This window comes from Somniosus microcephalus, chromosome 9 (assembly GCF_052327205.1).
Source record: "Somniosus microcephalus isolate GS21.2 chromosome 9, FLI_Smic_1.0, whole genome shotgun sequence".
NCBI lineage: Eukaryota > Metazoa > Chordata > Chondrichthyes > Squaliformes > Somniosidae > Somniosus > Somniosus microcephalus.
In genome coordinates, this window is record NC_140995.1 from 226,725,936 (window position 1) to 226,752,933 (window position 26,998).

The following is a 26,998-nucleotide window of genomic DNA, read 5'->3' on the forward strand; positions in this document are numbered from 1 at the left end:
GTCCCAACAACGGTGGACCACCATCTTGTAGAATGTATAAATACAACTTTTGTATTTCTTTGCCGTTGTATACCACAGGCACCCTTATTTTTCCTTTGGGGTAGACTTTCTGCCCCGTATATGTTTTTAAGATAATGGATGTGTCTTTTAGAGGTATATGCGAAAATAGCCTCTCGTAATCTCGTCGATTTATTACGGTTAGAGCTGATCCTGTATCTAGCTCCATTTTAACTGGGGACCCTGCTATTGTGAGGGTAACCCAAATGGTTTGGTAATCCTCTTTGGCAAGTACATTATGTAATTTGAGACAGCTTAGTCTCTTGTTTCTGGAGTCGCTATCGCTATTCTGGTCTTCGGAGCTATTGTCCGTCATCATTTGTACCTTCCTGTACTTTTCTTTATTGATTTTTTGTTTTCTGTCAGTGGATTTATTTTGTCCAGATTGGCATACCCGTGCAATGTGTCCAATCTTACCACATTGCCTGCATGCTTTGCCCTTGAACCAGCAGTCCCTCTGGTTATGGGTGGATCTGCCGCAGCGATAACATCTTCCGAACTCCTGTGTCATTTTATGGGTGCCGAAGTCCTGTGTCTCTTGTTGTATCTCTGCAGCTCCTTTTGCTGCTGCTTCGTATGATACAGCCATACTGAAAGCTTTGTCCAATGTTAAATCTTTTTCAGAAAGCAGTCTTTTTTGTGTTCCTTCACTTAAGAGACCGCAAACAAATTTGTCTCGAAGATAATCCGATAGTCCTGCTCCGAATTGGCAGTACTTTGATAGCTTTCTTAATTCGGTTAGGTAATCAGCGTTACTTTCATTCTTGTGTTGATTTCTCTTGAAGAACTTGAATCATTCCGCTATCAGCAGCGGTGTTGGGTTTAAATGCTCCTGCAGGGTATCAACAATTTCTTTAAAAGTCTTGTCCTTTGGTTTGGCTGGAGTGATTAAATTTCGTAACAGCCCGTATGTCTTCACGCCCATTAAGTTCAGAAGTACTGAAGCTTTTTTTTCATCTGTTATTCCATTTGCAGTGCAATAAACCTCTACTCTTTCCACGTATGTGGTCCAATCTTCTATTTCGCCATCAAAAGCCTCAATATTACCAGATTTAGGCATTTCAGAAAAGATATGGCGCTTCCTGCGCTTTCCCGCCGCTGCTACCGATAACAACGCTGTTTTACTGTGGTTTCCGTTTATTCACTGTTGGAGACTCGTTCCCAACGGAGGTCTAAACACTGACCTGCTTGCCGCGCCGGCCGTCTCTCGAGTGCACCCTCCCAGTCCGTTATTGCTTGCCTCCGATTTCGCTGCCTGTCTCAGCTGTAGAGCCCGCCGTTGGAGCTCCAGCCTGACGCCCAGGAAGGATTAGCGCAGTACCTGTCACCAGCTTGGCCAGCTGGTGAAACCACAGTTTCTCTTACTTCCTTGAGTCTTCTGGACGCTGGAGGAATCGATGTCCTTGAGGTGCTGCCGAATTGCAGGTAAGTCCGTTTCCACTTCGTCGCCACTGTAGTGTCCGTGTGTAGATAAAGACACTGAAGACAGGAGTTGGTTCATAGGTATTTACCAAGCAAGTCTGGGGAGGGTTTCTAAAGGATATACACAATACACAGGCTTATATAGCCCAAGTGGCAATTACCAGCATTACGCACACCTGGGGCTCTTAAAGGCACATACACCATAATTGCTCTTAAAGGCACATACACCACAAAATCGGCCTTCCCCCAATTTAGAACCTTTATTTCCGGCCCATCCCTGTCCTTTTCCATGACCACCTTAAATCTTACCATATTATGGTCACTATCACCAAAGTGCTCACCTACTAGCACTTTTTCCACTTGGCCGGCCACATTCCCTAGAATTAGGTCCAGTACCGCCCCCTCTCTTGTAGGACTTTCTACATGCTGGCTCAAAAAGCTCTCCTGGATGCACTTTAAGAATTCTACACCCTCTGAGCCTTTCACACTCTGACTATCCCAGTTAATATTGGGGAAGTTGAAATCCCCCATTATTATTACCCTATTATTTGCACATTTCTCTGAGATTTGCCTACATATCTGTTCCTCTATCTCCCCCTGACTGTTTGGAGGCCTATAATACACTCCCAGCAAAGTGCTTGCCCCCTTTTTGTTTTTAAGCTCCACCCATATGGCCTCATTAGAGGAACCTGCTAATATATCATCCCTCCTTACTGCAGTAATTGACTCCTTAATTAATATTGCGACACCCCCTCCTCTTATACCTCCCCCTCTGTCTCGCCTGAAGATTCTGTACCCCGGAATATTGAGCTGCCAGTCTTGCCCCTCCCTCAACCATGTCTCCGTGATAGCAACAATATCATACTCCCATGTGTTTATCAACACCTTCAGTTCATCCACCTTATTTGCAAGACTCCTTGCATTAAAATAGATGCCATCCAGCCTTGCCCTTATATATTTGCCCTGTCTACCAAGCTGACTTGTTTTTTTCTCTATAATTGGCAGCACATCCCCCGCTATTTCAGCTCCCCTCTGTATCCCATCCCCCTGCCAAGTTAGTTTAAACCCCCCCCAACAGTGCTAGCAAACCTCCCCGCAAGGATATTTGTCCCGCTCTGGTTCAGGTGCAACCCGTCCGACTTGTACAAGTCCCACCTTTCCCAGAAGCAGGCCCAGTGATCCAGGAAAGTAAAACCCTCCCCCCTACACCAACTCTTTAGCCACGCATTCATCTGCTCTATCCTCCCATTCCTATACTTACTAGCACGTGGCACTGGGAGTAATCCAGAGATTACAACCTTCGAGGTCCTGCTCTTTAATCTGTTACCTAGCTCCCTAAATTCTTGATGCAGGACCTCATCCCCCTTCCTTCCTATGTCGTTGGTCCCAATGTGGACCACGACCTCTGCCTGCTCCCCCTCCCCCTTAAGAATGCCCTGTAGCCGCTCAGTGACATCCCAGACCCTGGCCCCAGGGAGGCAACAAACCATCCTGGAGTCACGTTTGCGGCCACAGAAATGCCTATCTGTTCCCCTTACGATAGAATCCCCTACCACTATTGCTCTCCCACTCTTTTTCCTCCCTTTCTGAGCAGCAGAAGCGTCCCTGGTGCCAGGAAGCTGGCTGCTGCTGCCTTCCCCTGGTGAGTCATCCCCCTCAACAGTATCCAACTTGGTATACTTGTTTGAAAGGGGGATGTCCGCAGGGGTTCCCTGCACTTCCTGCCTGCCTCTGTTGCTCCGCCTGATGGTCACCCCCTGTGCAGCCCTACCCTGAGGCGTGAACAACTCGCTAAACGTGCTATCCACGACCCTCTCAGCATCGCGCATGCTCCAAAATTCATCCACCCGCAGCTCGAGCGCCGCAATGCGGTCTACAAGTAGCTGCAGCTGGATGCATTTCCCGCACACATGGTCGTCAGGGACACTGGCAGCGTCCCTGACTTCCCACATGGAGCAAGAGGAGCAGAACATGGGTCTGAACTCTCCTGCCATGACTTACTCCTTTAATTAATTAAAAAATTTATTCAATACCCCAGTTACAGGTATACTCTAGGGCGCTTTATTTACCAACTGTCCCCACTACACCAGAGACCCTAGAAATTTAACACCACAGAAGTCAAGCTTGTATTGAAAAGAGAGAAATACTCACCAACCAATCACTTACCTGCTCCCTGGTGACGTCACACTCTGATTACTTTTTACCTCTCTCCCCGCTGCTGAGTTGGTAAGGCTCACCTCCTCTCTGCTGCCGCTGCTCCCTGGAACTGGTCGGGCCTCGGTCTTCGCGCCGGTTTTTATACCGGGCTCACCTCCTCTCTGCTGCCGCTGCTCCCTGGAACTGGTCGGGCCTCGGTCTTCACGCCGGTTTTTATACCGGGCTCACCTCCGCTCTGCTGCCGCTGCTCCCTGGAGCAGGACTTAGTGGTCTCAGGTCTGGGGCAACTTTTAGAAGGCTTAACCACACCTGTGGAAGGTTGGAGCTTCACACCCATCTCCAGTGTGACCTCCTGGGAAACCCCTCTCGCCACCTTCACCCTGCGCTCCCTCAGCGGAGGCATATACCAGAAGCATGGGAGCCATTTATTTCCTTCCCATCTGGGCATTAGAGGAGCTCGAGCACCAGCCGCGGCACCAACAGAACCATGAGCAACAGCAGCACCAGCAACAGCAGCAGCAGCAGGAGCGCCAGGCTGCTGCTCACCCACCTGAAGCTGCACAGGCCAGAAGGGGCCAGAGCCTGGAAGTGGCTGGACAGCACCTTGCTGCACATCAGGGGGGCCATGGGGACCCGTATCTGCAATGGCAGTCCTACTCAGAAGGACTTCCATGAAGGTCTGGTTTCTCTGTTCAATAAATGCCCATAGCTCCTCAAGAGATGTCATTCTATTCTGAACAATGACCATGTTTTCCATACCCTGGCGACTAAGCTCCTCCATGGCCGTAGCCATCCTCTCCTCTACCATAGCCATCCTCTCCTCTACCGTAGCCATCCTCTCCTCTACGGTAGCCAGCCTTACCATGGAGGTAGCAATCCTTTCCACGGAGGTAGCCATCCTTTCCGTGGTGATGCGTTCATGCGCCAATGACTCCACAAAGGCTCTGCTCATGTTCACTATGGACTCCTCCATTCGCTCCACACTCGCAGCGACCCTAGCGACAAAACCTGCCAGAGACTCCTGCATCTGTGCCTGGAGTTCCATCACCGCTGATCTTAAGGATGGACCAAGAGGCAGAGGGTCGACATGCAGCTGAGCCGAGCTGGCAGAGTCCTGCGCCCTCCGACTAGGACTCTCCACTGCTGTCACTGTCTCCACAATCTGCTGATGCTCACTTGTGAGCTGTGATACACCAGGTGACAACATAACTCTATGTCCCGAAAGTCCCACTGAGGTGTGAGTGTCTGCGCTGGTGCTGGGTGCGCTGAATTCTGCTGACGCTGCGCTCTCAGAGGTTGCAGCTTCCTCTGAGGAGTCTGGCTGCTCAGCCTCTTCTTCCTGGCTAGGGGGGACGGATGCTTGTGATGGTCCTGTGGGGGAGTAAAGGAAAGAGTCAGAGATGTGATGCAAAGGCTACAGGCACATAGCTTTTTGCAGATGCTCATAAGACCATCTGTTACAGCTTCACAATCATTATCAGCGACTCATGCACTGTCAAAGAGAGAGATGGGAAACTTTTCTGTCACCAGCTTGCTGTGTTACACCCGTCTGTCCGTCCCCCACGCACGAATCATCCTCTATTCCCATAATTTCCAGGACGGCCTCCTCCCAGGGGGTCAGGTGGGCTGTTGAAGCTATCCCTCCTCCTGTCCTGGCTCGCTCTCTTTTGTTGTGAGCTCTCTTTTCCTGCAATGAGCGAGACAAGTGGAGGTTGAGTGAGAATGAAGGAGTGAGTGCAGAGATTCCATAGCATAGATACTTAGAAAGAGACAAAGATGGAGTGAGGTTGCAAGGACAAGGGCCCTCCCTGTGTGTTGTCAGTTGTGTTCAAAGCATCAGAGTGATAGGTAGTGTGACGGCTGCATGGTGGAATAGTTATGTGAATGTGAGCATAGAGAGAGAGGGAATGGGAAAGGGTGCATGGATGTCAGTGTCAAGTGGGATGTGGAGGAAGAGATTGCTAAAGCTGAGTGCTGGTGAGGAAAGGCAATGGGGATCAGATTGAGGGTGATGGGAAATTCATACTCACTTTTCCAGTGTGCTGAAGGTCATGAAATCTTTTCCTGCACTTGTTGTGTATGTACCTTTAAGGGAATAACTGGTCTTAGACTGCAGTACCGGCAGTGACCACCCCTGTATAAAAGGCCCTAGCAGGCTTCTGTAGTTTCAGTTTCAAGCTGCCTCTTGTTCAGTAAAGTACCTGTTAAACTGTTCTCCCGAAGTCCGTGTATTATTGAGGCGCGGACTTTACAGTGGCGACGAGTAAGTTCGAACTCACCTGCAGTGTGGCATCATCTCACGGGGATCTCGCCTGAAAGGAAGGTCCTGGAAGGTCGTAGTCTGAGCAACGGGCGTCGACCGAGGGCAACCGCCCAAAAATCCATCGGTGTTTGGAGAATTGTGGGAGAGACTGTGGTTCCAGCGAATCGTGCTGGTAGCAGGTAGCGCGCTGACCCTTCCGGACTGCGGCGGGCTCAAGCTCGATCGAGCGGCTCTACAAATCGGGCCGTGCAGCGTCGCCGGGAAAAGAAAACAAGAGAGAGAGGGTGGAGCGCACAGGACGTGGTCGGTGCTCGAGAACAGGACAGCGGAGAGAAACTAAACGGGGGGGAAGGAAAGCGAGATGCGCCGAAGCTGCGGGTCACTGCCATTACCCCGTAGAACGCTAGGAGCAGCGTGGCAGTAAGGGGAAGAAGCAAAAGCACGGGAGGCGCCATTTTATCCCGTTGGGGAAGAAGCAAAAGCACGGGAGGCGCCATTTTATTCCACTGGGGAAGAAGCAAAAGCGCGGGGGGAGCCATTTAAAATCGCCCAAGATGCCGAAAAGTGGCAGTATCACTGCTTTCGACAACGAGTTTGTAGACTGGACCACGTATGTGGAAAGAATTGAAGTGTACTGCAAGGCAAATGAGGTGGCTGATGGAAAGAGGGCGTCGGTATTATTAAATCTGATGGGTGCGAGTACGTACGGCCTATTGCGGAATTTAATTACCCCAGCTAAACCAATGGAGAAAAGTTTTGAGGAGATTGTTCATATCTTACAGGAACACCTAAGCCCTACACCACTGCTGATAGCGGAAAGATTCAAGTTCCATAAAAGAAACCAGCACAAAGATGAGAGCAATGCTGACTATCTTACGGAACTACGCAAGTTATCGAAGCACTGCCAGTTCGGAGCAGGACTGGCAGACACCTTACGGGATAAGTTTGTCTGTGGGCTCCAGAGTGAAGGAACCCAGAAACGACTACTTTCAAAAAAGGACCTGACGCTAGAACAGGCTTTCAGCATGGCAGTATCCTACGAAGCAGCAGCGCGGGGAGCTGCGGAAATACAACAGAAACCACAAGAATACTGCGCTAACGAAATGGCGTATGGAGCCGAAAAGTGCTATCGCTGCGGCAGAACAACCCATGAGCAGAAGGACTGCTGGTTTAAAGACAAAATATGCAGGCAATGCGGGAAAATGGGACATACAGCAAGAGTCTGCAGGTCGGGAAAGAAGACCAACACAACAAGAACTACTAAGGAACAGTACAGGAAAGTAAAGAAACTGACAGATAGTAGTTCAGAAGATCAGGAGAGTGATAAGGACTCCGGGAGCAGGCGACTAAGTTGTTTAAAGTTACACAACGTGATCGCAAAAGAAGATCACCGAACCATTTGGGTCACCCTCATGATAGCAGGGTCCCCAGTGAAGATGGAATTGGACACAGGATCAGCCCTAACTGTCATGAATCGACGAGACTATGAGCGGCTATTCTCACACATACCCTTAAAGGACACGTCCATTGTGTTGAAGACATACACGGGGCAAAAGGTCTACCCCAGAGGAAAAATAAGGGTGCCAGTTGAATATAACTGAAAGGAAACACAGAAACTATACATGTATATACTACGAGATGAAGGACCACCATTATTGGGACGTGAATGGATCCGAAGACTACAATTGGATTGGCATTCCATTCTGGCACTAACTGTGACTGACAAAAAAGATGATGACGTCGCACCTGGATGTCTGTCACAAATTCTATCTGACGCGGAAGTGGTGTTCCAACAAGGACTTGGGACTCTAAAAGGAGTAACGGCAACCATAAAGATTGAGGATAACGCAACCCCAAAATTTTTCAAGGCCAGACTGGTGCCATACGCGATACGCCCAGCTGTGGAAGCTGAACTGGAGAGTCTGGAGCGTTCGGGGGTGCTGTCTAAGGTGGACTGGAGCGAGTGGGCCACACCCATCGTTCCTGTAATGAAGAAAGCATTGAGCAGCACGCCTGGGGAGCCAAGGAAGGTTCGCATCTGTGGGGACTTCAAGGTGACTGTGAACCCAGTCCTGCACACAGTACAGTATCCGCTTCCGCGGATAGAAGATATTTTCGCCTCACTATCTGGAGGGAAACGTTTTACAAAGATTGACCTGGCTCAAGTGTATCTACAAATGGAGGTGGAAGAAGCATCTAGGAAATACCTCACAATAAACACTCACAAAGGCCTTTACCAGTACAATCGACTGGTATTTGGGGTAGCATCGGCCCCGGCTATGTGGCAGAGGGCAATGGAACAAGTCCTGCAAGGGATCCCGGGGACCCAGTGTTATTTGGACGACATCCTGGTTACGGGCGAAAATGACAATGAACACCTTGCCAACCTGGAACAGGTGCTCACGAGATTGCAGGAATATGGGCTACGAGCCAACCGTCCCAAATGCGAGTTCTTCAGGAGACAAATCTCGTATTGTGGCCACATGATTGATGGGGAAGGGTTGCATAAGTCGCCGGACAAGATTGAGGCTGTAGTCAAGGCTCCAGCACCAGAAAATGTGTCGCAACTCTTATGTTCATTAATAAATAGACATTCTTATTATGAACACAGCTAGCTTTTGCTAGTTACTTTATTGAGCCCATGTGGACTAGGTACAGTATCTGTAGAGGCTTCCATCTTGACTGCTGCCTTGTGGGTAGCCTAGTGCCTCATGGGTAATGTAGTCTTAATATAATACAGCTGGGTAGTGTAGTCTTATATACAGCTCTACACAGCTCTACGGCTCCACCTAGTGTCCACTATAGAATGACATGTTATTGATCACTACATCCCCCTTTCTTTGAGGTTTAACAAAATCAATATCAATCAACTTTCAAGAAAACAATAAAGATAATATCAGTAACACTTTTGTTAGTGCTCTATAAACATAAACATTTTCAAAACAGTCAACACATTTTCAAAGCTTTACATTGTACTCAAAGATTAAGTCTATCAGGCTTTTTTACTTCACGTGTGGATCTTCTCAACATGGGTAAGTCTGATGTGTCTTCATGAGATTGTTCTGGCGGTGAATGACAAGATGCAGTTGCGGCATTGTCATCAATCTGGTCTCAAAGAGTCTCTTGTGTTTTTAGGAGGGAACGGCGGTTCCTCCTGAGAATCTGTCCTTCCTCAGTTCTAACAGTGTATGACCTTGGTCCTACTTCCTCAAGAACTGTAGCTTTCCTGTTCCATGCATCTGGATCCTCAATCCTGACATCATCCCTTGTCAATGGTTTTAGAGTTTTGGATGACTTGTCATAGTATGATTTCTGTTTCAGCTTTAACAGTTGAAGTCTCTGTCTCAGTTCCTCACTTTGCTGTTCTTTTGCACAGCAGGGTAGCGTGGTACACAACTTGCGACCCATTAGTAGTTCAGCAGGTGAAGAACCACAGTCTAAAGGTGAGGCTCGGTAGCTCAGCAGGGCGAGATAAGGATCAGACTTGCTTTCTGTCGCTTTCTTCAGTAGCTGATTGAGAACTTGAACACCTTTCTCTGCCTTACCATTTGACTGAGCATACAAAGGACTGGATGTGATGTGCTGAAAGTCATAATATGCTGCAAACTGTTGCCACTCCTTACAGTTGAAGCACGGACCATTGTCGCTAACGGCAATCCTGGGAATTCCATGTCTGGCGAAGATGGATTTCACATGCATTATGACACTGCTTGCTGTGGTGCTTGAGAGCAGCGCCATCTCAGGATAGTTAGAATAGTAGTCAATCACTATTGGATAGTCTTTACCATTTAAATGAAAAAGGTCCATACCAACCTTTTGCCATGCTGCTGTTGGTATGTCAGCTACTATCATTGGTTCCTTTGCTTGTTTGTTTTGGTGTTTCTGACATGTCTCACATTTGCTTATCATGTTCTCAATGTCCTTATTTATGCCAGGCCAATAAACAGTGTCTCTTGCTCTCCTTTTGCATTTTTCAATTCCGAGGTTTCCCTCATGAATCCTTTTGAGCCTGTCTTGACGTAAAGCCTGTGGAATGACTATTCTGTTCTGTTTTAGTAATAGTCCACTTGCGACACTCAATTCTGACCTTATGTGAAAATATTTTGGACAGGAACCTTTTGGCCAACCATGATGAATGTTCTCTATTACTGTTTGTAATACTGTATCTTTTACTGTTTCTTCTGCTATTTGCTTTGATTTTGTGTCTGACATGGGCAGCGCAGCAGTGACCATACTCACATGAACATCCACGTCTTCTTCAGTAGAGCTCACATGACTCATTGTGGGTGCTCGGGATAGTGCATCTGCTAACACTATGTATTTGCCTGGTGTGTAGATCAGTTCAAAGTCATATCTTTGCAGCTTCATCATGAGTCGTTGAATCCTTGGAGACATCTCATTCAGGTTCTTTTTTATGATGGCAACCAAAGGGCTGTGGTCTGTCTCAACTGTGAAGGTGGGAAGTCCATATATGTAGCCATGAAACTTTTCTAGTCCAACTACCAAGCCTAGACATTCCTTTTCAATCTGGACGTATCGACACTCAGTATCAGTCATAGACCTGGAGGCATAGGCAACAGGCTTCCAATCCTCACCCTCTGCTTGTAGCAAGACTGCACCTAAGCCATCTTTTGATGCATCCGTTGACACTTTGATTCTTTTTGTTGGGTCAAAGAAGGTGAGTACAGGTGTGGTTGTCAGCACTGTTTTGAGGTTTATCCACTCTTGTTCATGTCTTTCTGTCCATGCAAACTCATTTGTTTTATGTAGCAGGTCTCGCAGACAGGCTGTCTTGGCTGACAAGTTAGGGATGAACTTTCCAATGAAGTTTATCATCCCCATGATGCGTAGCACTCCTTTTTTGTCAGTGGGTAGGGGCATTTTGAGTATGGTGTTTACTTTTTCCATATCTGGCTCTATTCCTTTACCAGATAGATTATCTCCTAGGAAAGTGACTTCCTGGACACCAAACTGACACTTGGCTTTGTTGAGCTTCAGTCCATTCCGGCATATGCTCTGTAGCACTTTAGTCAGTCTCTCATTGTGTTCTTTCAGTGTGGAGCCCCAGATGAGGATGTCATCAACATAGACCCGAACTCCTTCCAGACCTTCAATTATGTGTTCCATCGCTCTATGAAAGATTTCAGATGCAGATATTATCCCGAAAGGCATTCTGAGGAAACAATACCTGCCAAATGGTGTGTTGAAGGTACAGTATTTGGTGCTCTCTTCATCCAGTTTTAGTTGCCAAAATCCTTGTGAGGCATCGAGCTTTGTAAAGTATCTGGCACCTGACATTTCACTGGTGATTTCTTCTCGCTTGGGAATCTGGTAGTGTTCACGTTTTATGTTTGCATTTAAGTCCTTTGGATCCATGCATATTCTTAGATCATTGTTCTTTTTCTTTACACATACCATGGAGTTAACCCAGTCTGTTGGCTCTTCGACTTTCCTGATGACTCCTAGTGTGGTCATTCTGTCCAGTTCATTCTTGAGCCGGTCACGCAGGGGTGCTGGAACTCTTCGTGGAGCATGTACCACTGGCTGAGCATCCTGCTTTAGCTGGATCTTGTAAGTGAATGGTCGAACTCCAAATCCTTTGAACACATCCTGGAAATTATTCACTACAGAATCCACCGAGTCATCTGGTCTGCTTATGGCACAGTTTATACGGTAGACTCTTTTGACCAGTTCTAAGTCCTCACAAGCTTTGTCACCCAGTAATCAAGCCTTTCAGCCACAACAGAAAACATGAGATGATGCACTTTGTCTTTGACTGTCACTTTAAGTCTGCATACACCTAAGCTATCTATTTTCTGTCCATTATAGTCCTTCAGTAGTACTGACTTTTTCTGTATTTTGGGCTTTTCTTTCATATTGTTAATGTCACTCATACTAATTAAGTTTGCTTTTGCCCCAGTGTCTAGTTTCAAGGTAACTAATGCTCCATTTACCTGCAGTGGGATCATCCATTTGTCCTCTTTTACTGCATTAACTTTATGTTCAGCATTGTCCATTTCTGAGGGCTGCACATTTTCTGTATCCTTTTTGATATTGTCACATGACACCATTCCTACAAAAAATGTCTCACTTAAATCAGTGTCCTCAATTACATTAACTCGTTGCCCTTTCTTAGTTTGTACTTTTGAAAAGCATTGTTTGGCAAAGTGATTCTTTCCATTACACTTTGTGCACATTTTTCCAAACGCTGGGCATTGTCTTAACTGGTGTTTGTAACCACAGCGTTTACAATTAAAAATTTCATTCTCCGATTGCTTTTCATTTCTGTTCTGCCCATGTTTCTTCCCCTTATAGGACACAGCACTGACAGCAGCATTATCACTCATTACAATCGCATCATTATTGATTTCACTGAAAGTCTTCGCGTGCTTTCGAGCTAGCTCGCTGGCTTGGCATATTTTCACCGCATTTTCCAAATTTATTTCGGTTTCTCTTAACAGACGTTCCCTGACTTTTTTATCATGAATACCAAACACAATCTGGTCACGAATCATGGATGCTTTGAGCTCAGAGAAATTACATGTCTGTGCTTTCAGTTTCAGATCAGTTATAAAGCTATCAAAAGTCTCATTTTGCTGCTGTGTCCGAGAACAGAAGATGTATCTTTCATAGGTCTCATTCTTTTTGGGAGAGCAATGTGCATCAAATTTTTTTTAGCTCATCTTCTAATTTTTCTCTGTTCTCCTCTGGATTAAATACAAATGTAGTAAATACCTCTATCTCCTGTGGGCCTGCAACCGTAAGCAGCAACGCTATCTTCCTTGCGTCTGGCTTCGTACCGAATCCGATGGCTGCAATGTAGAGTTCGAATTGTTGTTTAAGAGTCTGCCAATTGTAGTCGATATTTCCTGTGAGTTTCAAACGCTCTGGTGGCTTCAAATTCTCCATGTCGCTTTTCACAATTTTCAGCAGATCTTCACCATCCTGGTACCATCTTATGTTCATTAATAAATAGACATTCTTATTATGAACACAGCTAGCTTTTGCTAGACACTTTTATTGAGCACATGTGGACTAGGTACAGTATCTGTAGAGGCACCCATCTTGACTGCTGCCTTGTGGGTAGCCCAGTGCCTCATGGGTAATGTAGTCTTAATGTACATACAGCTGGGTAGTGTAATCTTATATACATACAGTTATATACAGCTCTACACAGCTCTACGGCTCTACCTAGTGTCCACTATAGAATGACATGTTATTGATCATTACAGCAACTGAGGTCGTTCCTCGGGTTGGTGAACTACTACCATAAGTTCTTGCCGAATTTATCTACAATTCTGCACCCACTGAACGCCCTCCTTCAAACTGGTGTAACATGGAAATGGAGTGATGAGTGTAAGCGTGCCTTTCAGGAATGTAAATGCCAAATCACTTCAAAAGAAGTATTGGCCCACGACAACCCAACACTACCGATTCGGTTGGCATGTGATGCGTCACCTTACGGCATTGGAGCGGTGCTGTCACACAAATTCCATGATGGTTCAGAGAGGCCAATAGCCTTTGCATCGCGCTCGCTAACCTCAGTCGTGCGTAACTACGCCCAGATTGACAGGGAGGCCCTCAGCCTGGTGTGGGGGGTGAAGAAGTTCAATCACTATCTGCACGGGCAGAAATCCACCCTACTGACTGATCATCAACCCCTGGTCTCAATTTTTAACCCAAAGAAGGGCGTTCCGGTGATGATGGCGCAACGGCTGCAAAGATGGTCACTTTTTCTAGGGGCACATCAGTATGACATAGAGTACAAAGGTACGAAACAACATGGAAACGCTGATGGGCTGTCACGCCTACCGTTGCCTACGGCGGAAGAAGCACCTGCAGTGGACCCTGTGGAGATATTCCATGCGACCATAGTCGAATGTTTGCCTGTTACAAACGCAAGTATTGAGAAGGAAACACGAAATGACCCAACACTCTCTCGGGTCTATGATTTGACGGTGAAGGGATGGCCAGCATATGGCGACTCACTGTTGCCAGCATTCTCGCCAAGGAGGGAACAGCTGTCAGTGTGCCGGGGAACCTTGATGTGTGGATCCTGAGTGGTAATTCCACCCAAGTTGAGAGATAGATTACTCAATGAGCTTCATGAGGGTCATCTGGGAGGGGTAAAAATGAAGAGCCTAGCCAGGGCGTTTGTGTGGTGGCCGGGAATCGATAAAGAAATCGAGGATATGACCAAGAGATGCACAGGATTCCAGAAGGTCCAAAACGCTCCACCACAGGCCCTGCTACATCCATGGGAGTGGCCCTCATCTCCATGGCAATGGGTACACATTGATTTCGCTGGTCCATTTATGGACTCAATGGGCTGGATTTTCCTAAGCCCCTGGAGTCGGGTTGGTGGCGTGCGGGCGATAAAAATCGGAGATCCGGGGGTCCCAACCCCATCCCGCCTCCAACCCGCCTCCATGTCAATTTCATAGGAGTCGGGTTCCCGACAAGTGCTGGAACCCGACTCCCAGAGGCGGGAAGGGATTAAAGGCAATTAAACTGCCTGTTAACAGGTAGTTAACAGGTAGTTTTTTGCCTATTCACGATTTTTATTGCTGGTTTGTGGGCTTCCCGACAGCTCCAAACCACGAAAAGTTTTCGAGGCGGGACATGGGTCTGAGGTCTTGGAGGGGTCGAGATGCCCAGTGTTCAGGTGAGTGAGGGGTGCAGGAGTGCAAAGGTAAGTGTTTTGCAAGTGTTTAAATAAGTTTAACTTACTTTTACTTACCTTTACAGGAGTCCTGCATTCCGGTGTTGGGAGTCGGCTGCAAGAACCACAGAAGCACCAATTTTTAAAAAAAAATCAGCTTCTTTGTTTCTACAGCAAAATGATTTTAAAGTTATCCTGAGAAAGGACTGAGGCTGAATTAGCAGTTTTTCAGTGCTTGACAGCTTCAAACAGCTGTTAAACACTGATATTTCATGTGCCAAAAGCTTTTGACAGATGAAATGTCAGTTGAAATGGGTGGCCCTTAATTGGCCTGCTGAGCCCACAGGGCGGGCTCAACAAGGTCAATCAGAGGAAAATCCAGTGGGTTGGCCACATCTCCATGGAGGCGGGACAACAAGCCCGAATGTGGGTTTCCCACCTCCAACCCGCCCCCGTAGCAAAATCCAGCCCATTGTTTCTAATCGCTGTGGACGCCCATTCGAAATGGCCAGAGGTCATTAAAATGTCCTCCACCACCACGGAGAAAACTATTGCAGTCTTAAGGACCATCTTCGCCAGGAATGGGTTGCCAGAACAGATCTGTTCCGACAATGGCCAACAGTTTGTGTCTGAGGATTTCCGGAGGTTCCTGAAGAATAATGGGGTGAAACATTACACATCTGCCCCATATCATCCAGCCACAAATGGATTGGCTGAGAGGTTTGTTCAGACCTTTAAAAAGGCCATAAAGGCAATGTATAATGATGACATACCACTGCAACACAAGGTGGATAACTTCCTGTTTGCTTACCGGAATGCGACACATGCAGTAACCAACCAAACTCCAGCCGTACTGTTTTTCAACCGGAGACTAAGATGTCGCTTGGATTTGCTCAAACCAAACATAAGACGAGATGTTGAGGATAAGCAGTTCCAGCACATAAATGAGAAGCCAACCAGGAGCTTCAAGATAGGGCAACCAGTCTTGGCCCGCGACTACCGAACAGAAAAATGGCAGCCAGGCACGATATGCACACAGCACGGACCACTAATTTACACAGTGGACATTGGAGAGAGCATCGTGAGACGCCATGCTGACCAGATTCTAGAGTCACAGGAACAAGCCAAACCTGTACCACAAGCATGTGCACCTGGTAATGAGCCCGAAGTACAGATTGCGTCTACCTGAGAAGCAGGGGTATTGGAAGCTGACGAACCAACCAATGACAATGAGCCAGAATTGACTCCACCGCCAGAACAGGATACTCGAGAAAGGCGCTATCCAGTCTGGATCAGGAAGCCTCCTCAAAGACTGAACTTATAAATGACTATTTCAGTTGATGTATATATTACTGAGAAAATTGTAATTGTAATTAGTTATTATTTAGTTGTTAAATGAATGTTATGTACTGTTTATCTAAAAGGGGAGGAATTGTTGTGTATGTACCTTTAAGGGAATAACTGGTCTTAGACTGCAGTACTGGCAGTGACCATCCCTGTATAAAAGGCCCTAGCAGGCTTCTGTAGTTTCAGTTTCAAGCTGCCTCTTGTTCAGTAAAGTACCTGTTAAACTATTCTCCCAAAGTCCGTGTATTATTGAGGCGCGGACTTTACAGCACTGTATCCAGGTTCTGCGGGTGACTCCCAAGGAGTTGACCCCCTCAGCCACCTGCATCCACACTGCCTTGGTCTGAATGGGAGGCCTCTTCCTCCCTGATGAAGGGAAGAGCACCTCCCTGTTGGCCCTAGCCCCATCCACTAATGCCTGCAGTGCCACCTCGTCAAAGCAAGGAGCTGATCTGGCCCTCCCGCTTGTCATATTTGCTGCAGCTCCCTCACACTGCACAGTCAAGAAGCTTGGCAGTCTGCAGAAGAAGCAAGGCTTGCTGTGGACCTTAAATGCAGCAGCAATGATGACGTCATCGGAGGGGACCTTCAGTCATGAAAAATACAGTTGCAAAGGCTTCCAACACGTTGGAAATCAATTGGCCAATTCAGTTAAAATTGCATCAATCTCCCACATCCATTTAGATTCGTGTGGGAAACACGAAATTCGGATAACACAACACCATCCTGCACCTGACTTAAAATCCCACCCATAGAGTTATACAGCACAGAAAGAGGCCCTTCGGCCCATCATGTCCGCACCAGCCATCAAGCCCTGTCTTTTCTAATCCCATTTTCCAGCACTTGGTCCATAGCCTTGTATGCTATGGCATTTCAAGTGCTCATCTAAATGCTTATTGAATGATGTGAGGGTTCCTGCCTCTACCACCCTTTCAGGCAGTGAGTTCCAGATTCCAACCACCTTCTGAGTGAAAAAGTTTTTCCTCAAATCCCCACTAAACTTCCTGCCCCTTACCTTGAAACTATGCCCCTGGTTATTGACCTCTCTACTAAAGGGAAAAGTTCCTTTCTATCTACCCTAACTATGCCCCTCATAATTTTGTACACCTCAATCAGGTCCCCCCTCAGCCTTCTCTGCTCTAAGGAAAACAACCCCAGCCTGTCCAGTCTCTCTTCATAGCTGAAGCGCTCCAGCCCAGGTAACATCCTGGTGAATCTCCTCTGCACCCTCTCCAATGCAATCACATCCCTCCTATAGTGTGGCGACCAGAACTGCACACAGTATTCCAGCTGTGGCCTAACTAACATTTTGTACAGCTCCATCATAACCTCCCTGCTCTTATATTCTATGCCTCCGCTAATGAAGGCATAGATGTTTTTTGTTGGACCTCGGCCTTCAGGCTTATAGTGGGCTTATAGTGAATGTTTGTCAATAGCCTATCCCCAGAGGTGGAGACAGAGAGGTCGAGGAAGGGAAGGGAAGAGTGAGAGATGGACCATGTAAAGGTGAGGGAAGGGTGGAAATTGGAAGCAATTTCCATTCAGTATCACATTGCTATTTATGGGTTCTTGCTGTGTGCAAATTGGCTGATGTGTTTCCTACATTACAACAGTGACGACGCTTCAGACGTATTTCATTGTTGCAAAGTGTTTGGAACGCCCTGAGGCCATGGAAGGCACTGTACAAATGGAAGTTCTTTCTTATTTTTTGACTGACACTAGGATCTCTCTGGGGCATCATGGACTGATCTCTCACTGTCTGCAGGACTCAGTCAGGGTCTCGGTGCATGGCTATTTCTTGTTAACACCAGAAGCATTTACTTAAAATAGTTAACTTCACCTCTAGCAACAAAAGAAAATCACACTCCTCTCCATTTTGAAAAATTATACCAGAAAAACACACTAAGCCCAGAGCAATACCAAATATTCAAAAAACTGGCAAAGCTAGAATCTGCCATAAAAGATAACCAAAACCCGATAGACACCATAATATCTGAAAAAGAGCTAATTGAAAAACTCAAGGACCTGCGACCAGGAAAGGCTTGCGGGGCAGACGGCATCCTAAGCGAGATGATTAAACACACGGACGATAAAATGAGATTGGCTATACTGAAACTCTTCAACTTGGTTCTGAGTGTCGGTTACTTCCCTGATATCTGGAACAAAGGAATCATAACGCCCATATACAAAAGTGGGGATAAAGGAGACCCAAATAACTATCGAGGCATCTGTGTAAACAGTAACATGGGAAAGGTTTTCTGTAGTATCATAAACAAAAGACTTATAAACTTCCTTGAGGAGCACAATGTCTTGAGTAAAAGCCAAATTGGATTCCTGCCAAACTATAGAACATCAGATCATATCTTCACCCTACAGACCCTAATTGACAAACACGTCCATCAAAACAAAAGCAAAATCTACGCATGCTTTATAGATTTCCAGAAGGCTTTCGATTCCATCTGACACGACGGTCTATTCCTGAAACTTATCGAAAGCGGGGTAGGGGGAAAAACATATGATGTAATTAAATCAATGTATACAAACAACAAATGTGCAGTTAAAATTGGAGACAAACAAACAAAATACTTCCCACAGGGGGGTGACGCAGGGCTCGCCAATCTCACCGACACTCTTTAATATTTACATAAATGAATTAGCAAAACTACTTGAACAATCTACAGCACCCGGCCTCACCCTATATGAATCCAAGGTTAAATTCCTCCTCTATGCAGATGACCTGGTTCTGCTGTCACCAACTAAGGAGGGTCTACAGCAGAACCTGGATCTGCTGGAATCAGTCTGTCAGACCTGGGCCCTGACAATAAACCTCCAAAAAACCGAAGTCCTCGTGTTCCAACAAAGATCCAGACATCAGGGACCCAAAATAAATCTCACACTAACAACTAAAATCAAACAAACCACTAACTACACATACTTGGGCATAAAAATCAGCTCTACGGGAAATTTCAAACTGGCTGTGAATGAACTGAAAGAGAAAGCAAGAAGGGCTTTCTACGTCATTAAAAGATCAATCCAAATAGAAATCCCAATTAGCATTTGGCTCAAAATTTTCAAATCAGTAATTGAACCAATTGCACTCTATGGCAGTGAAGTGTGGGGACCGCTAACACAACAAGAATTTGCAAAATGGGACAAACACCCAACTGAGGTCCTACATGCAGAATTCTGTAAAAGTATCCTCCGGACTCAAAGGAAAACCGTAAACAATGCATGCAGGGCAGAACTAGGCCAATTTCCACTAATAATTACTATCCAAAAAAGAGCCACCAAATTTTGGAAACACCTAAAAATGAGCAACCCCCACTGCTATCATTACGAAGCCTTGAAATGCCAAGAGAGTACCATAAAGAATAACTCCCTCAGTCAACTAGTCCTGGGACTCAGTGAAGCAACCACTAACACTACTAACAATAACCAGCCCCAGGACAGTGACATCGTAGCAGAGAGAATTCGACCCAACACAATTGTCACTAAACAAAAGGAAAAATACCTGTCATATTGGGCAGAAACAACAAAAACCCAAAGCAAACTCAATTGCTACTTGGCCCTAAACAGACAATACAACATGGCTGAGTACCTGACCATGGTAAAGGATAACAAACTGAGAAAAACCTTGACAAGGTACAGACTTAGCGAACATAGCCTAGTGATCGAAAAAGGCAGACACAGGCAGACCAGGCTGCCAAGAGAGGACAGGATATGCTCTCACTGCAGTCAGGGAGTAGTGGAGACAGAGATGCACTTCCTCACAGCCTGTGGAAAATATCAGGGCATCAGGGAGAATTTCTACCAAAAATTCTCACAAAAATGCCCTGAATTCAGAACTCTGAATGACGACCAAAAACTCCCATACCTACTGGGGGAGGAGAGAAGCTGTGTAGCACTGGCAGCACACTATGTTACAGCTTGCCATGAACAGAGAGACAACCAGTAAACCTAAGAAAAGAGTATATATAAATAATGCGAATGTATATTTATACACTCAGGGATATACCTGTTTATACACTGTATGAATAGAACTGCGTTTATGTGTTCAACCATAAATGTATTTTGATGCTTTGGCAACATAAGATGTACCTTATCATGCCAATAAAGCGATTTGAATTGAATTGACTTGAATTGAATGCACACGTTAGAATAAGAGAGGTGAGAGCAAGCCCGAAAGTTTTGGGGGAAAGAATCTTAGATTTGCAAGGGTGCGAGAAATTGAGATTCAGAAGGAAAAGAAAGAAACACAAACATTTGGCTGAAATGATGCCATATGGATGAAGTTTCTCCTCCTGCTCAGGTGCTGATCAAACTGTTGTTTTTCCAGTTGCTTTGTCCTGTCTCTGTAACCTTCTCCAGCCCTATAATCCTCCAAGATATCTGCACTCCTCCAATTTTGGCCTCTTGTACAACCACAACTCTCTCATCCCCACCATTGCAGCCTTCAGCTGCCTCCACCCTAAGCTCAGGAATTCCTTCCCTAAACCTCTTTACCTGGGAGTGATTACAGGCTGGAATCTAATCGAGGGGTTCAGATGGTTTATATATAGAATAATGGATACCTGGGAGTGATTACAGACTGGAATCTAATCGAGGGGTTCAGATAGTTAAGATATAGAATAATGGATACCTGGGAGTGATTACAGGCTGGAATATAATCGAGGGGCTCAGATGGTTTATAATATAGAATAATAGACACATTGGAGTGATTACAGACTGGAATCTAATCGAGGTGTTCAGATGGTTTATATATAGAATAATGGATACCTGGGAGTGATTACAGACTGGAATCTAATCGAGGGGTTCAGATGGTTTATATATAGAATAATGGATACCTGGGAGTGATTACAGGCTGGAATCTAATCGAGGGGTTCAGATGGTTTATATATAGAATAATGGATACCTGGGAGTGATTACAGGCTGGAATCTAATCGAGGGGTTCAGATGGTTTATGACATACAGGAAACTTTGTGCTATCTGGCACCGACGGGACCAAGCTGTTGCCGTCCCATCAAAACTGCCGGACAAACCAGCGCTAATTTGAAACATACAGAGATTTTGAGCTCCGTATCTGGCAACAAACCCTGTTGCTTAGCAACAGCTTCTAAACAGTCGGCCGTACCTTGCAAGCATCTCTGTAGCTTAGCAACAGCTTCAGCGAGACCTTGCAGAGCCTGACTGGTGAAAAAAAAGCAACGAAAAGAAAAAAAACCTAACGAAACGGCTCCTGATTTTTGCCGGTGGCTTGAGCATTCCGGATAGTTAACCTCCGGATAAACCAGAGTTTCCTGTAATAAAGACTCACTACGCACTTGGTTGTACATAAGGCAAGGCTTTAATTGACTTGTAACAAAACATGGAGGTCTAGTTAGTAGTCACTAGCTTCCTGTTTCCAGATTGTCTCTGGCCAAGGTGGGCACACGCCCGATTATTTATACTCCTCGGACGGCGCCCTCAGCTGGTCGTTCAGTAGTACTTCCTGAGTTACTTCTTGTAGAAGTTGCGATTTATGACAGTATATACAGTATATATAGAATAATGGATACCTGGGAGTGATTACAGACTAGAATCTAATCGAGGGGTTCAGATGGTTTATATATAGAATAATGGATCCCTGGGAGTGATTACAGACTGGAATCTAATCAAGGGGTTCAGATGGTTTATATATAAAATAATGGATACCTGGGAGTGATTACAGACTGGAATCTAATCGAGGGGTTCAGATAGTTTATATATAGAATAATGGATACCTGGGAGTGATTACAGACTGGAATCTAATCGAGGGGTTCAGATGGTTTATATATAGAATAATGGATCCCTGGGAGTGATTACAGGCTGGAATCTAATCGAGGGGTTCAGATGGTTTATGACATACAGGAAACTTTGTGCTATCTGGCACCGACGGGACCGAACTGTTGCCGTCCCATCAAAACTGCCGGACAAACCAGCGCTAATTTGAAACATACAGAGATTTTGAGCTCCGTATCTGGCAACAAACCCTGTTGCTTAGCAACAGCTTCTAAACAGTCGGCCGTACCTTGCAAGCATCTCTGTAGCTTAGCAACAGCTTCAGCGAGACCTTGCAGAGCCTGACTGGTGAAAAAAAAGCAACGAAAAGAAAAAAAACCTAACGAAACGGCTCCTGATTTTTGCCGGTGGCTCGAGTATTCCGGACAGTTAACCTCCGGATAAACCAAAGTTTCCTGTAATAAAGACTCACTACGCACTTGGTTGCACATAAGGCAAGGCTTTAATTGACTTGTAACAAAACATGGAGGTCTAGTTAGTAGTCACTAGCATCCTGTTTCCAGATTGTCTCTGGCCAAGGTGGGCACACGCCCGATTATTTATACTCCTCGGACGGCGCCCTCAGCTGGTCGTTCAGTAGTACTTCCTGAGTTACTTCTTGTAGAAGTTGCGATTTATGACAGTTTATACAGTATATATAGAATAATAATGGATACCTGGGAGTGATTACAGACTAGAATCTAATCGAGGGGTTCAGATGGTTTATATATAGAATAATGGATCCCTGGGAGTGATTACAGGCTGGAATCTAATCGAGGGGTTCAGATGGTTTATATATAGAATAATGGATACCTGGGAGTGATTACAGGCTGGAATCTAATCGAGGGGTTCAGATAGTTTATATATAGAATAATCGATACCTGGGAGTGATTACAGACTGGAATCTAATCGAGGGGTTCAGATGGTTTATATATAGAATAATGGATCCCTGGGAGTGATTACAGGCTGGAATCTAATCGAGGGGTTCAGATGGTTTATATATAGAATAATGGATGCCTGGGAGTGATTACAGACTGGAATCTAATCGAGGGGTTCAGATGGTTTATATATAGAATAATGGATACCTGGGAGTGATTACAGACTGGAATCTAATCGAGGGGTTCAGATAGTTTATATATAGAATAATCGATACCTGGGAGTGATTACAGACTGGAATCTAATCCAGGGGTTCAGATGGTTTATATATAGAATAATGGATACCTGGGAGTGATTACAGACTGGAAACTAATCGAGGGGTTCAGATGGTTTATATATAAAATGATGGATACCTGGGAGTGATTACAGACTGGAATCTAATCGAGGGGTTCAGATGGTTTATATATAGAATAATGGATACCTGGGAGTGATTACAGGCTGGAATCTAATCGAGGGGTTCAGATAGTTTATATATAAAATAATGGATACCTGGGAGTGATTACAGGCTGGAATCTAATCGAGGGGTTCAGATGGTTTATATATAGAATAATGGATACCTGGGAGTGATTACAGACTGGAATCTAATCGAGGGGTTCAGATGGTTTATATATAGAATAATGGATACCTGGGAGTGATTACAGACTGGAATCTAATCGAGGGGTTCAGATAGTTTATATATAGAATAATGGATACCTGGGAGTGATTACAGGCTGGAATCTAATCGAGGGGTTCAGATGGTTTATATATAGAATAATGGATACCTGGGAGTGATTACAGACTGGAATCTAATCGAGGGGTTCAGATAGTTTATATATAGAATAATGGATACCTGGGAGTGATTACAGGCTGGAATCTAATCGAGGGGTTCAGATGGTTTATATATAGAATAATGGATACCTGGGAGTGATTACAGACTGGAATCTAATCGAGGGGTTCAGATGGTTTATATATAGAATAATGGATACCTGGGAGTGATTACAGACTGGAATCTAATCGAGGGGTTCAGATGGTTTATATATAGAATAATGGATACCTGGGAGTGATTACAGGCTGGAATCTAATCGAGGGGTTCAGATGGTTTATATATAGAATAATGGATACCTGGGAGTGATTACAGACTGGAATCTAATCGAGGGGTTCAGATAGTTTATATATAGAATAATGGATACCTGGGAGTGATTACAGGCTGGAATCTAATCGAGGGGTTCAGATGGTTTATATATAGAATAATGGATACCTGGGAGTGATTACAGACTGGAATCTAATCGAGGGGTTCAGATGGTTTATATATAGAATAATGGATACCTGGGAGTGATTACAGACTGGAATCTAATCGAGGGGTTCAGATGGTTTATATATAGAATAATGGATACCTGGGAGTGATTACAGACTGGAATCTAATCGAGGGGATCAGGTGGTTTATATATAGAATAATGGATACCTGGGAGTGATTACAGACTGGAATCTAATCGAGGGGTTCAGATAGTTTATATATAGAATAATGGATACCTGGGAGTGATTACAGACTGGAATCTAATCGAGGGGTTCAGATGGTTTATATATAGAATAATGGATACCTGGGAGTGATTACAGACTGGAATCTAATCGAGGGGTTCAGATGGTTTATATATAGAATAATAGATACCTGGGAGTGATTACAGACTGGAATCTAATCGAGGGGTTCAGATGGTTTATATATAGAATAATAGATACCTGGGAGTGATTACAGGCTGGAATCTAATCGAGGGGTTCAGGTGGTTTATATATAGAATAATGGATACCTGGGAGTGATTACAGACTGGAATCTAATCGAGGGGTTCAGATAGTTTATATATAGAATAATGGATACCTGGGAGTGATTACAGACTGGAATCTAATCGAGGGGTTCAGATGGTTTATATATAGAATAATGGATACCTGGGAGTGATTACAGACTGGAATCTAATCGAGGGGTTCAGATAGTTTATATATAGAATAATGGATACCTGGGAGTGATTACAGGCTGGAATCTAATCGAGGGGTTCAGATGGTTTATATATAGAATAATGGATACCTGGGAGTGATTACAGACTGGAATCTAATCGAGGGGTTCAGATAGTTTATATATAGAATAATGGATACCTGGGAGTGATTACAGACTGGAATCTAATCGAGGGGTTCAGATAGTTTATATATAGAATAATAGATACCTGGGAGTGATTACAGACTGGAATCTAATCGAGGGGTTCAGATAGTTTATATATAGAATAATGGATACCTGGGAGTGATTACAGACTGGAATCTAATCGAGGGGTTCAGGTGGTTTATATATAGAATAATGGATACCTGGGAGTGATTACAGACTGGAATCTAATCGAGGGGTTCAGATAGTTTATATATAGAATAATGGATACCTGGGAGTGATTACAGACTGGAATCTAATCGAGGGGTTCAGATGGTTTATATATAGAATAATGGATACCTGGGAGTGATTACAGACTGGAATCTAATCGAGGGGTTCAGATGGTTTATATATAGAATAATGGATACCTGGGAGTGATTACAGACTGGAATCTAATCGAGGGGTTCAGATGGTTTATATATAGAATAATGGATACCTGGGAGTGATTACAGACTGGAATCTAATCGAGGGGTTCAGATGGTTTATATATAGAATAATGGATACCTGGGAGTGATTACAGACTGGAATCTAATCGAGGGGTTCAGATGGTTTATATATAGAATAATGGATACCTGGGAGAGATTACAGACTGGAATCTAATCGAGGGGTTCAGATAGTTTATATATAGAATAATGGATACCTGGGAGTGATTACAGACTGGAATCTAATCGAGGGGCTCAGATGGTTAATATATAGAATAATGGATACCTGGGAGTGATTACAGACTGGAATCTAATCGAGGGGCTCAGATGGTTTATATATAGAATAATGGATACCTGGGAGTGATTACAGGCTGGAATCTAATCGAGGGATTCAGATGGTTTATATATAAAATAATGGATACCTGGGAGTGATTACAGACTGGAATCTAATCAAGGGGTTCAGATGGTTTATATATAGAATAATGGATACCTGGGAGTGATTACAGACTGGAATCTAATCGAGGGGTTCAGGTGGTTTATATATAGAATAATGGATACCTGGGAGTGATTACAGACTGGAATCTAATCGAGGAGTTCAGATGGTTTATATATAGAATAATGGATACCTGGGAGTGATTACAGACTGGAATCTAATCGAGGGGTTCAGATGGTTAATATATAGAATAATGGATACCAGGGAGTGATTACAGACTGGAATCTAATCGAGGGGTTCAGATGGTTTATATATAGAATAATGGATACCTGGGAGTGATTACAGACTGGAATCTAATCGAGGGGTTCAGATGGTTTATATATAGAATAATGGATACCTGGGAGTGATTACAGGCTGGAACCTAATCAAGGGGTTCAGATGGTTTATATATAGAATAAAATGGATACCTGGGAGTGATTACAGACTGGAATCTAATCGAGGAGTTCAGATGGTTTATATATAGAATAATGGATACCTGGGAGTGATTACAGACTGGAATCTAATCGAGGGGTTCAGATGATTTATATATAGAATAATGGATACCAGGGAGTGATTACAGACTGGAATCTAATCGAGGGGTTCAGATGGTTTATATATAGAATAATGGATACCTGGGAGTGATTACAGACTGGAATCTAATCGAGGGATTCAGATGGTTTATATATAGAATAATGGATACCTGGGAGTGATTACAGACTGGAATCTAATCGAGGGGTTCAGATGGTTTATATATAGAATAATGGATACCTGGGAGTGATTACAGACTGGAATCTAATCGAGGGGTTCAGATGGTTTATATATAGAATAATGGATACCTGGGAGTGATTACAGACTGGAATCTAATCGAGGGGTTCAGATGGTTTATATATAGAATAATGGATACCTGGGAGTGATTACAGGCTGGAACCTAATCGAGGGGTTCAGATGGTTTATATATAGAATAAAATGGATACCTGGGAGTGATTACAGGCTGGAATCTAATCAAGGGTTTCAGATGGTTTGTATATAGAATAATGGATACCCGGAAATGATTACAGACTGGAATCTAATCGAGGGGTTCAGGTTGTCTCTCCACCTTTCCCTCTTCCTTTAAGATGTTACTTAATACCTACCACTTTGATCAAGCTTTTGGTCACCTGCCATAATATCTGCTTTTTTGACTGGTGTCAATTTTTGCCTGACCCGCACCTGTGAAGCACCTTGGGATGTTTTACTACTTCAAAGGTGCTATATAAATGCAAGTTGTTGTTTACGATGGATGGGACTGGTAAACTTGAAACAG